The sequence below is a fragment of the Oryx dammah genome, unplaced genomic scaffold, assembly GCF_014754425.2.
Source record: "Oryx dammah isolate SB20612 unplaced genomic scaffold, SCBI_Odam_1.1 HiC_scaffold_2, whole genome shotgun sequence".
NCBI lineage: Eukaryota > Metazoa > Chordata > Mammalia > Artiodactyla > Bovidae > Oryx > Oryx dammah.
The window spans coordinates 192,327,919-192,339,858 of record NW_024070186.1 but is presented as its reverse complement, the minus strand read 5'-3'; the positions used below and the strand labels follow the sequence as shown (position 1 = coordinate 192,339,858).

General features: G+C 53.9%; 2 pseudogenes; both read right to left on the bottom strand.

Annotated features, from left to right (window-relative positions):
* Positions 1–2,021, bottom strand: LOC120882771 (annotated as a pseudogene).
* A 3,220-nt stretch (positions 2,022–5,241) lies between these two features.
* On the bottom strand, positions 5,242–9,530 carry LOC120878978 (annotated as a pseudogene).
* Positions 9,531–11,940: the final 2,410 nt, after the last annotated feature.

Below are 11,940 nucleotides of genomic sequence, written 5' to 3'. Positions count from 1 at the left end.
TCTTACCTAAGCAGATGCCTTTATTTACAGGAAGAAAGACCCAGCCAAGGGAAGAGATTAGGTGGAAGCTGAAAGAGCAGAATTCAGTCTCTGGGGGGAGAATTCAGGGCCCTGCCGTCAGTCTCAGGCAGCAAGTCTGTCTCGATCAGGTGGAGATGGAACCCACGTGGGCAGGCTCATGCCCAGAGACACTCTACGAAGCAGTGGTGAGAGAACTGGCTCTTATTGGACAGTAGCATGGCAGTCGGTGGGGGGCTCGGGCACTGGGATCAGGGGCTGGGAAGCTGTGAGGTGGGGACGGGTGAGGCCAGGGCTAGATGAAGGTGAGGCGAGTAGAAGCCGGGAGGCCGCAGCTCTCCTGTGCTCCTCAAACAGTTGCTCCAGAGCCTTCATGTAGAGCCTGTGATAGCAGTCCACCTGCTCCTCGGTGGGCTGCGGGCACTGGGGCACCAGGATGGGGCAGCACACTGCAGGGGCAGGGGGGCACTGGGATGGGGCGGCCCACTGCAGGGGCAGGGGGGCACCGGGATGGGGAGGGACCTTGGCTGCACACAGCTGATAGCCGCCTTCTTCCTTCGAGCCGGGCACTTACCCACAGTGGTGATGGGTCTGGCGAAGGGCACCAGACCCAGGACCTGGCTTAGATGAGACCACAGCCCCAGGAGATGCAAGGAGAAATGTCCACAAGCTTCTTGATGGTGACCTGGAAGAGATGCTGCCAGGAGTCTGGGGCAGAAGCCTTCACTCTGAAGATGTCATTCTCCCCAAAGGAGTACACGGGCACCAGGGAGGCGCTGGGAAGGTGGGGAGACAAGAGAGAAGAGGGCTGGTCAGATCAGCGGCTCTAGGAGGGTCCCCTCGTTCCTCCCCCACAGGTTCCCACTTCCCGAGGCCATCTGAAGCAAACGATGGTGCTCCAAAGAAATATCTAGAAGAAGGGACTTACATTTCTAAGATTAATGTATACTCTAACTTCTTATATACATTTTCTCATACAGTCTCAACTACAGCATGGTGGCAAGGTGGGTGTTTATCCTTTTTCACACATAAAGGATCATGCAATCTCTTGCCTGTGAGAGGGTATCATAAAAGAATGTGAGCTGAGGGAGTCTGAGCCCCACTGTCCAGCGATTCACACTGGGATCTTGTCTCTCTCTCTGTGGGAGGAAGCCTGGGGAAGGGGCTCAGGGCTGAGCACAGAGCACACACTGAAGGGCTGCCCAGAGCGCCCTCTAGGGGTGGTGACCGTGTAAGCTGTGGGAACACAGTCACCTCCAGCGGGTGGGTGTGTAGGGATGGAGTGTAGATCCCTAGACACACTGTGAGGTTTCGACCATTGAGAGGAGTCCCAGCTGGACAGCCATTCACCCGTGCCTCACTGCCTGGAGGACAAAACTTTTACGATTTTGGTAAGGAGAGTGAGGAAGTGCTCCCCTGGGATGTCATACAGGGCCTCGTGGGCTCCCCCGACCAGAATGAACAGAGCCTGGCCCAGCTGGGACTGGGACAGTATAAAATCCTGACTCTGGTGGTTTGAAGAACATAGTCCTGTGGACAAGAGGGAGTGCAGAAACAGTCAGTGCACCCTCCTTGGCTCCCTAGTCTGTCACACCTGTGCTTTTGCACAGGAAACATGAAATAACCATCCCTTTCCAGACTCCCTACCCTGTCCCCCTGTCAGTGTGTGCTACAGTGCCTCTTCCAGCAAGGATGCAGGACACTTACTCCAAAACCATCCACTGATGCCCACTGTGGGCCTGGCCAGTCCCTGGGCTGGGTACTGGGTGGGGTCCACTCTGGCAGGCGTCAGGTGGGGTCACCTCCTCCCTCTCATCTCTAGACTCATCATAAGACATAACACAGTCTCAGCAGAATGGGATGTAGAAGATGCCGTTAAGCGAGGTTCCTGAGAACTGAAGCCCGGGGAACTGCTGGGAGATTCCTGTGCTCTCAGTGCTGAAGTTACAGAAGATTCCAACGCTGGTGATCCCATGAGGATAGGCAAGCAGCAGGTAGTTCCCATGGAGGGGTTTTCACCAGCTGTGGGGTCCTGGGGGCAGGATGAGGGGAAGAAAGCAGAGATGGCAGGATACTAGGCGAAAAGTCCTCCCTCCACACCAACAGACTTCAGGGTTCAAGGCCCTACAGGGGAGTCAAGTGCACACAGGGTCCCCTGTGGATTACCATCCAGCGCTTCTAGGGGCTAACTCACAGCCAGGGTGGCCACCAGGCCTGGACAAGAGACAGCACGCACTGGCCTTATCAGTTCAGTTCAGTCGCTCGGTCATGTCTGACTCTTTGTGATCCCACTGGCCTTGTCAGGTAACACCAAGCCTGATGAGGCAGAGCACAGGCAGGGAGACCTGACGCCTGAGTCTTCCAGAAAAGAGGGAGGGGCCACTGGGAGAGTGGAGCTGGACCAGGTGCCCCCAGAGGGGAGGAGGACGGGGAGGAGGTGACCGCAGGTCCTGAGACCCAGGGCTCCCCTGCTCACCAGCACACAGGGTGTAGTCCTGGAACACAGGAAGATGGAGGTGACAGGTCAGGCTGAGCAGGTGGGGCTGGAGGCCAGGGAAGAGGCGGGAGAAGCCTCTGGTCTCTGTGTTGAAGGTGCTGAAGACCCCCAGGGCCAGGACCCCAAGAGGGTGGAAGCGCCACCAACAGGTAGTTGTGGGAGGGACCCAACTCTGTGGCGTCCACCAGCTGGGGATGGAGGGTGTACACCAGGCGGGTGGGGGATGCTATGTTTGGACTTTGGGGGTGATGGTCCCTAGGGTCTACCCTGAAGCCCAGCTACCACCCAGCATAGCATTCCACAGTGCCTCAGCGAGATGGGGAGGTGGTCCCAGAAATGTCTCCAGATGGCCCAGCTGGGGACCCAGGCAAAGCTGTGGTCTCCTACCCAAGGTATGTTTCTGTCTCCATAGAGCCCATCCAGGTAGTGGACCACTATGATCCAGGCCCAGCTCAGAAGTACAAGGAACAAGACAGACACACATACCTGGGCTAGAGGGGGTGTGGTGTGTGTGTGTTGGGGGGGGGACTCTGACTCCAGAGGTTTAAGTCCCAGGTTCCCCCTTTACACCTTCCCTACCCTGTTCCATGACTTCTGGCCCATCTGTCCAATCTATATCTTTCTCACCTCTTGAAGGACCCTGCCCCAGAGATCGCAGCCCCACCTCCCTCCCAACTGGTATGGGGAAGCAGAGAGCCAGACCCAGGGGTGCTCAGAACTTTAGGGACTCACTCAGCCCCAGAAAGTAGGAGATCCATTGCAGGAGGGCACACACCTGGAGGCCCTGGGCAGAGGTGATTGGTGGAGCCTGGCCTTCTGTAGAGAGGAGTCACACAGGGCCATTATGGCTCTGAAGCTTTCTGTCTTTTGGCCCAAACCCCTGACCCCTGACCTGGGTTCTGCCCTCGTTTCTGCCCCCTCTATTGACCTGCACAGTGGACCATCATAAGCCCTGGCAAGGGTGGGTTAACCACTATTTGGGTTCACAGGGCTGTGACCAGCAGCTGGTGAGGGAGGGGGAGACAACATATCCCTCCTCCCCTTTCTGTTCCATCTTCCCCCAGCTGACTCTTCTGGCCAAGCAATGGCCCCCTGCTTGCATCTAGCTCGCCCTTGCTGGAGATGGGAAGTTCCTATCCTCAGATGAAGATCAATGTGTTGACCGATACACTGACTAAACATTTTTAGGTGCCAACTTTAAGTGAGTGGAGCCCCTCTCTCCTGACATGGCCCATCTCTGTCTGTGGGGTGTGTTTCTCTCTAAACTTGGTTCTCGCCTATCGCACTTGTCTCTCCCTGAATTATTTCTGTGATGAGACATCAAGAACCTGAGCTTCAATAAGTGCTGACACCAGGTATGTGATCTGTTGGAAGACCATGGGTTTTGGCTGGGTTTGGGTCCCAGCTGAATGGGTTCAAGTCCTAATCTGAGTTACATAGTTTCAGGATCAGTAAGCTTTGGCAAAAAACAAACAAATAAGAAATACCAATATCCATTAAGCAAAGAAGCCTGAGCTCACATGAAATCTATAATCAAACCCTACTCAAATAAAGGCTTCTTAGACTCTGCTGGTTCCTTTGCAACCCTCATATTTTGCCAATTTTAAAAAAAAAAAAAGGAGAGAGAGAGAGATACCAGCTAGTCGGGACCTCCAAGCTGGAAATGAAGCTATGGAGGGGGAAAAAATGACTATAGAACCTATCACCTGAGAAGGACCTAGATAAGTTACAGGACTGCCAAGATTTTAATCCAAGGACGAGAGAAAATTCTTCCACTGAAAAAATTTTCTAAGACAGCAGAAGACAGAGTTGCATTCAGTTACATTTTCCAACAAGTTATTCTCTTCATGTCCTGGATAAAGACACAAAGCCATTCAGGAGACAGGACAGACAGAAGTCAAAGTATGCTGTGACCACATAAGGGCCCTCGGCCTGTTTCAGCTGACCATCTCATCGGGCAGAGGCCATGCGTGCGATGATGATGGTGGTAATGATGATGTTGGTGATGATGGCAATAATCATTGGCTCTTATTTTGCCAATCTCTGTTCTAAGTCCTTCAATCTGAATAATTTTATCTTCACAAGAGTTCTCTCTCGTTTGCGTGAATGAGTTCATGTGGGTCTAATGCTGGGCTTGCAGTGGGATTGCATGCTGGTAAAATAAATCCCTGCTTCCTCTGGTCTCCCAGCCCCCAGGGAACATGAAGGATGGGAAGAGATGCAGAAGTGAGCTATGTACGTAAAACTATCTTTTCTATCACTGGGGATAGTTTCAACACTCCCTACTGTCAGGTACCTAGACTCTTATCAGCTTTTGTTCATGGTATTTCACCATCTACCCTATTGCCTTCACCTACCTAAATCCTAAGTCCACTGTTCAAGCCTAGCCCTAGCCCTCTGGGGAGCTCCCCTCCTCAACTCCATCCTGAAACCCTATAGCTCTTAGCTAAGCACTTGCCTGTATTTACAGTGGGAGAAGTGACCCAGCCAAGGGAAGAGACATATGCAAGCTCATGCAGCAGAATTAAGTCTCTCTGGGAGGAGAATTCAAGGTCGTGATACTCAGTCTAAGGCAGCAAGTCCATACCCACTAGGATGGGCTGGAATATACGTGGCATTGGTTACACCCGAAGCGGGAGTCTGAGCTCGGCTGACATCCATTTCTAGGAAATGGTAGTGTGGGAGAACTTTAGCTTTTATTGGCTCTTATTGGATAGTAGCATGGCAGTCGGTGGGGGGCTCAGGCACTGGGATCAGGGGCTGGGGGGGCTGGGAGGTGGGGAGGGGTGAGGCCAGGGCTAGATGAAGGTGAGGCGAGTAGAAGCCGGGAGGCCGCAGCTCTCCTGTGCTCCTCAAACAGTTGCTCCAGAGCCTTCAAGTACAGTGTGTGATAGTGATCCACCTGCTCCTCGGTGGGCTGCAGGCACTGGGGCACCAGGATGGGGCGGCCCACTGCGGGGACAGGGGGGCACAGGTTGCGGAGGGGCCTCGGCTGCCTATGAAGCTCACATTGGCCTTCTCCTCTGGACACGGGCGCTCACCCACAGTGGTGATGGGTCTGGCCAAGGGCAGCAGGCCCCAGGACTTGGCTGAGAAGAGACCACAGCCCCAGAAGATGCAAGGAGAAATGCCCACGAGCTTCTTGAAGGTGATCTGGAACAGATGCTCCCAGGAGTCTGGGGCAGAAGCCTTAACTCTGAAAATGTCATTCTCCCCAAAGGAGTACATGGGCACCAGGGAGGCTCTTGGTTGGGGGGGGTGGTGCAAGAGAGAAGACAGCTGGTCAGATCAGGGGCTCTAGGAGTGCCGCCACATTCTCCCCAACAAGATACCACTTCCCAAGACCGTTTGAAGCAAATGACAGTGGCTACAAAGAACTCTCCGGGAGAAGGGACTTATGTTTCTTGAGAAACAAGTGTGTACTGGGCCGTCCTCTATATATTTTTCCACACAGTTACCAACCACCATATGGTGGAAAGGTGGGTGTTAACCCTGTATCACAAGTAAAGAAGTGTGGGGCCCTCCCTGGTTGTCCGGTGGTTAAGAATCCACCTGCCAATGCAGGGAATGGGTTTGATTGCTGGTCCCCGAAGGTCCCACATCCAGTAGGGCAATGAAGTCAGTGTACTCAACTGAGCCGGTGAGGCTAGAGCCTGTGCTCTGCAACAAGGGAAGCCACCACAAGGAGATGCCCGCGTACCACAACTGGAGCCTAGACCCCAGTCACTGTAACTGGAGAAAGCCCACACAGCAATGAAGACCCAGCTCAGCCAAAATAAACACATAAATAATAGATGGATTTTTTTTTTTAAAAAAGAAGTGTGCAAGTTCTTGTCTGTGAGACGGTGTCGTAAAAGACTGTGAACCCAGGATGTCTGAGTCCCAGGGTCCAGCAGTTTGTACTGTGATCCTGTCTCTCTGTGTGGGAGGAAGCCTGGGGAAGGGGCACCAGGGCTAGGCACAGAGGAAACACCCAAGGTCTGCCCAGAGCGCCCCCTAGAGGTGGTCATGGTGGAAGTTCTGGGGACACACAGCCCACCTCCAGGGGACTGGTGTGTAGGGATAGCATGCAGCTCCCCAGACACACTGTGAGGCTCTGACCATTGAAGGCAGCCCTGGCTGGGCCCCCACTCACCTGTGCCTCAGTGCCAGGCGGACAAAGCCTTTACGATTCCGGAGAGTGAGGCAGTGCTCCCCTGGGATGGCATGCAGGGCCTCGTGAGCACCCCCGATCACAGTGACCACAGCCTGGCCGAGCTGGGAGTGGACAGAGTAAAATCCAGGCTCTGGTGGTTCACGGAACATACTCCTGTGGACAAGAGGGGGTACAGGGCAGTCAGTACCCGCTACTTGGCTCCCTAATCCCTCACCCTGCCCTTTAGCACAGGAACTATGAGCTCTCCACTCCTTTCCTTCCAAACTCCGTATCCCCGTGCCCTTGTCAGTGTGCCCCACAGCACCTCTCCCAGCAAGGATGTGGAACGCTCGCTCCCAGACCAGTCACTGAACCCCACTGTAAGCCTGGCCAATGTTCAGGTCAGGTCCCGGGGCTGGGTGGCGGGTGGGGGGGGCCACTCTGGCAGGAGTGGGGAGACCCCTCCTCTGCCTCAGGTCAAGACTTGAAAGAAAAGTGAAGTCTGTCAGTCGTGTCTGACTCTTGCGACCCCATGGACTGTAGCCCACCAGGTTCCTCTGTCCATGGCATTTTCCAGGCAAGAATACTGGAGTGGGTTGCCATTTCCTTCTCCAGGAGATGTCCCGGACCAAGGGATTGAACCCAGGTCTCCCGCATCATAGGCAGACGCTTTTCCGTCTGAGCCACCAGGGACAAGACTTACCATATGACAAAAAGTAGTCTCGATAGACTGGAAGGTAGAAGAGGTCGTTCAGCCCGGTGGCCTAGGGCCGAAGCCTGGGGAACTGCTGGGAGAAGCCCGCGCTCTCAGTCGCGAAGTTACAGAAGTGTTCAAAGCACATGTGGGTGAGTGACCAGCAGCTAATTGTGGTCTGGGGGCAGCTCTGCCATTTTCACCAACTGTGGGAGGGGGGTGGGCAGAATGAGGGGAAGAAAGCAGAGAAGGCAAGATATCAGCTGAAAAGACCTCCCTCCCCACCAACAGACGTGAGAGTTCAAGGTCCTACTAGGGTGTCAAGGGCACAAGCGCAGCCCTCTGGATCACCATCCCACTGCCTGACCTGTTGCCTGAACTTAGGCAGCCAGGGCTCAGACTCAGCCTGGGGAGGGGCAGATAAGGGACAGAGAAGAAGCAGAAGGTGGAGGGTGACCTGTTACCTTAATGGGAAAATAATCCCTTAGGTGTTTCCAAACAGTCCAGTTCCTCATCCACTCAAAAAGCCTTCCGCCTGGGGCAGAGCGATAAGGGCAGAGTGGAAGAATTCCTGGAGACACCCTTTATCACCTCTTCTCCCCGCACCCTTGTTTAAGCGCTCAACTTGGCGGCGTGTGTCCCGGTCCAGGAATAACCATACCGACTAGAGAACAGAGAGCCACCAGAGGGAGGTAAAAAGGAGGAAGAAGGCAAGAAAGGAAAAGAAAGGGCCTGAGTACAAATGAGAAAGAAAAATCAATTCGCTTTTAAAACCACAATGACTTCTCCCCTCCACTCTCACCAGTGAGAACACCGCCCATCTCCCAGCTGGACCTCTCCTCATCCCTTTGTCTTGGGCCTCCACGCAGGTGGGCTTCTCCTTCCCCTCCCCATTCTTAGGCTCCCCTTTTCCCCTAGTGTACCCTGGGCATTGCTCTGCTCACCCCTAAAGAGGAAAGTGAGCATGTATTGGCAGGTGCCTAGTACTTCCAGCCACTGTCTCTGCAGGGTTTTCTAGGTGCGGGAAGGCATCAGGGCGGTGGAGACTTTCAGGTGCTGCCCTTCTGCCAGCAGGGCTCCTGGACCAGGAGGACAAAGGATGGAGGCTTTGATAGGAGCTCAGGTAACCTTTCCAGTCTGAGTGGCTAAGTCCCTGGGGCCTTCCGCAATTGCTCACAGGAGACTGTGCAAGTGGAGACCTTTGAATCTGGAGCTCCACAGGTCTCCAGGCTCCTGACAACTGATCTTGAAACTTCTCCTGTGGGTGGGTTTGTGTGATCGCTGGGCAGGCTGAGCGGTGGGTTAGGGCCTGACACCCAGGGTCCCCTCCAGGTGCATTAGGAATCTTGTGGGGGAGGGGTCACAGAAGAAGCCAGAGAGCCCACCGACTGGGTCTCAGCTGAGACCGTGTGATCTCCAGAACGGCTAGCAGATCCTGGGCTCTCACCCCGTTTCTGTTTGCAGGTCTCCAGGAGTGTCTAGGCCATTCTGGGGCGCAGCCAGGCACACGGATATCCACGCTGCGCACAAACCCACCAGCCAGTTCAGTTCAGCCGCTGGGTCGTGTCTGACTCTTTGTGACCCCATGGACTGCAGCACGTCAGGCTTCCCTGTCCATCACCAACTCCCGGAGCTTGCTCAGACTCCCCCTATCCATCGAGTCAGTGATGCCATCCAACCATCTCATCCTCTGTCATCCCCTTCTCTTCCTGCCCTCAATCTTTCTCAGCATCAAACCGACCAGCACAGCAGGTCAATCAGGACAGAGTCCAGGGCTAGTGCTGTTGAGAAAGGGCAGCCAGGATTTCAGGCCCCCAGAACGAACCTTCACTTCCCAGAGCACACTGGAGCAAGCGGGAGGAGTTGGGGGCGTGACACCAAGGCCCACCCCCAGGTGCTTTAGGAACTCCGTGACCTCTAGTGTGGCCAGCGGATCCTGGTGTGTCTGTGGGTCTTCGACAGTGTCTAGGCCACTGGGAGGTGCAGCCAGGCGTGTCGATATTCCAGCCAAGCACAAACAGCACAGGTGGTTTCCACCTTTAATTTCAGTCCCCATGATATCCACCAAGGGAACTGTTAGGGGAAGCACACTGATTGAAACCGCCCACTCTGGCCAGGCACCATAGTAACTATTTGCATGAGTTGTTTTATGACAGGAGGTCCTGCTAAGGAACACAGAACTAATTAGCTACCACCAACCGGAAGAGTTCAGGAAAGGTCAAAAGGAGACACTATATGTCCGACCACCTCCCAGAATCCTCTCTGGTATCCATCTTGGCTGAATAAGGCATGCACCACCAGGAAGGACTCTGAGTCAACGAAAGGCAATGCCAAAGAATGCTCAAACTACCGCACAATTGCACTCATCTCACACGCTAGTAAAGTAATGCTCAAAATTCTCCAAGCCAGGCTTCAGCAATATGTGAACCGTGAAATTCCTGATGTTCAGGCTGGTTTTAGAAAAGGCAGAGGAACCAGAGATCAAATTGCCAACATCCGCTGGATCATGGAAAAAGCAAGAGAGTTCCAGAAAAACATCTATTTCTGTTTTATTGACTATGCCAAAGCCTTTGACTGTATGGATCACAATAAACTGTGGAAATTTTTGAAAGGGATGGGAATACCAGATCATCTGACCTGCCTCTTGAGAAATCTGTATGCAGGTCAGGAAGCAGCAGTTAGAACTGGACATGGAACAACAGACTGGTTCCAAATAGGAAAAGGAGTACGTCAAGGCTGTATATTGTCACCATGCTTATTTACCTTCTATGCAGAGTACATCATGAGAAACGCTGGACTGGAAGAAACACAAGCTGAAATCAAGACTGCTGGGAGAAATATCAATAACCTCAGATATGCAGATGACACCACTCTTATGGCAGAAAGTGAAGAGGAACTAAAAAAGCCTCTTGATGAAAGTGAAAGTGGAGAGTGAAAAAGTTGGCCTAAAGCTCAACATTCAGAAAACGAAGCTCATGGCATCCGGTCCCATCACTTCATGGGAAATAGATGGGGAAACAGTGGAAACAATGTCAGACTTTATTTTGGGGGCTCCAAAATCTGCAGATAGTGATTGCAGCCAGGAAATTAAAAGACGCTTACTCCTTGGAAGAAAAGTTATGACCAACCTAGATAGTATATTCAACAGCAGAGACATTACTTTGCCGACTAAGGTCCATCTAGTCAAGGCTATGGTTTTTCCTGTGGTCATGTATGGATGTGAGAGTTGGACTGTGAAGAAGGCTGAGCGCCGAAGAATTGATGCTTTTGAACTGTTGTTGGAGAAGATTCTTGAGAGTCCCTTGGACTGCAAGGAGATCCAACCAGTCCATTCTGAAGGAGATCAGCCCTGGGTGTTCTTTGGAAGGACTGATGCTAAAGCTGAAACTCCAGTACTTTGGCCACCTCATGCGAAGAGTTGACTCATTGGAGAAGACTCTGATGCTGGGAGGGATTGGGGGCAGGAGGAGAAGGGGATGACAGAGGATGAGATGGCTGGATGGCATCACTGACTCGATGGATGTGAGTCTGAGTGAACTCCGGGAGTTGGTGATGGGCAGGGAGGCCTGGCATGCTGTGGTTCATGGGGTCGCAAAGAGTTGGACATGATTGAGCGACTGAACTGAACTGAACTGAAGGACAACCCGGAAATTAATCCCGTCACCATAAAACCCGAGACTGTAAGCCGTGTGGCAGAGCTGTTCTCCTGGGTTCCCTTTCCCTACTGCTCTCCACCTGGGTGCCCTTTCCCAATAAAATCTCTTGCTTTGTCAGCAGATGTATCTCCTCGGACAATTCATTTCTGAGTGTTAGACAAGAGCCCAGTTTCGGGCCCTGGAAGGGGTCCCCTTTCCTACAACAGAACCACTGCGGGCTGGGGGCCGCCTAGTTGAGGAGAAGGTGCCTGTGGCTGGGGGCGCCACAGCGTGCCCTGCGCTCTTGGAAAGCTGGGAGAGCCGCTGCAGATAGACCACACTCAGCCGTCCACCAGTGCAGGGGTGAGCCTCGCGGTTCCCTGCACTGGGACTGGGGACCCAGCTTGGGGGGAAAGAGGCCAGAGAGGTGGCCGCTGCAACTCCTCTTCCGGCCCCCAGGATCAACTGGGACAGAGTTCACGGTCGGCCCAGGTGTCAAGGACCAGCCTGGGGACAAGGCTAGCTGCCAGAATTTCAGGTCCCAAACATGGACCTTCACCTCTCAGTGCAGGTAGAGGCCTGAAGACTGACGTCTGAGTCCTCTTGAAAAGAGGGAGGAGGGCACTGAGAGATGGAGCTGGGACCAGGTGCCCCCGGGGGTGAAGGAGGGCAGGGAGGAGGTGACCGCAGGGACTGGGGGTCCTGAGACCCAGGGCTCCCCTGCTCACCAGCGCACAGGATGTAGTCCTGGAAGACAGGAAGATGGCCGGGATGGGGCAGCTGGAGCAGGTGGGGCTCGAGGCCAGGGACAGGGTGGGAGAAGCCATTGGTCTGTGTGCTGAAGGTGCTGAAGGCTCCACCAAGAGGTAGTTGTAGGAGGGACCCAACTCTGTGGTGCCTCCAGCTGGGGACACAGGGTGCACACCAGTTTGGGGCTTCTAAGTTTGGACTTTGGGGGTGA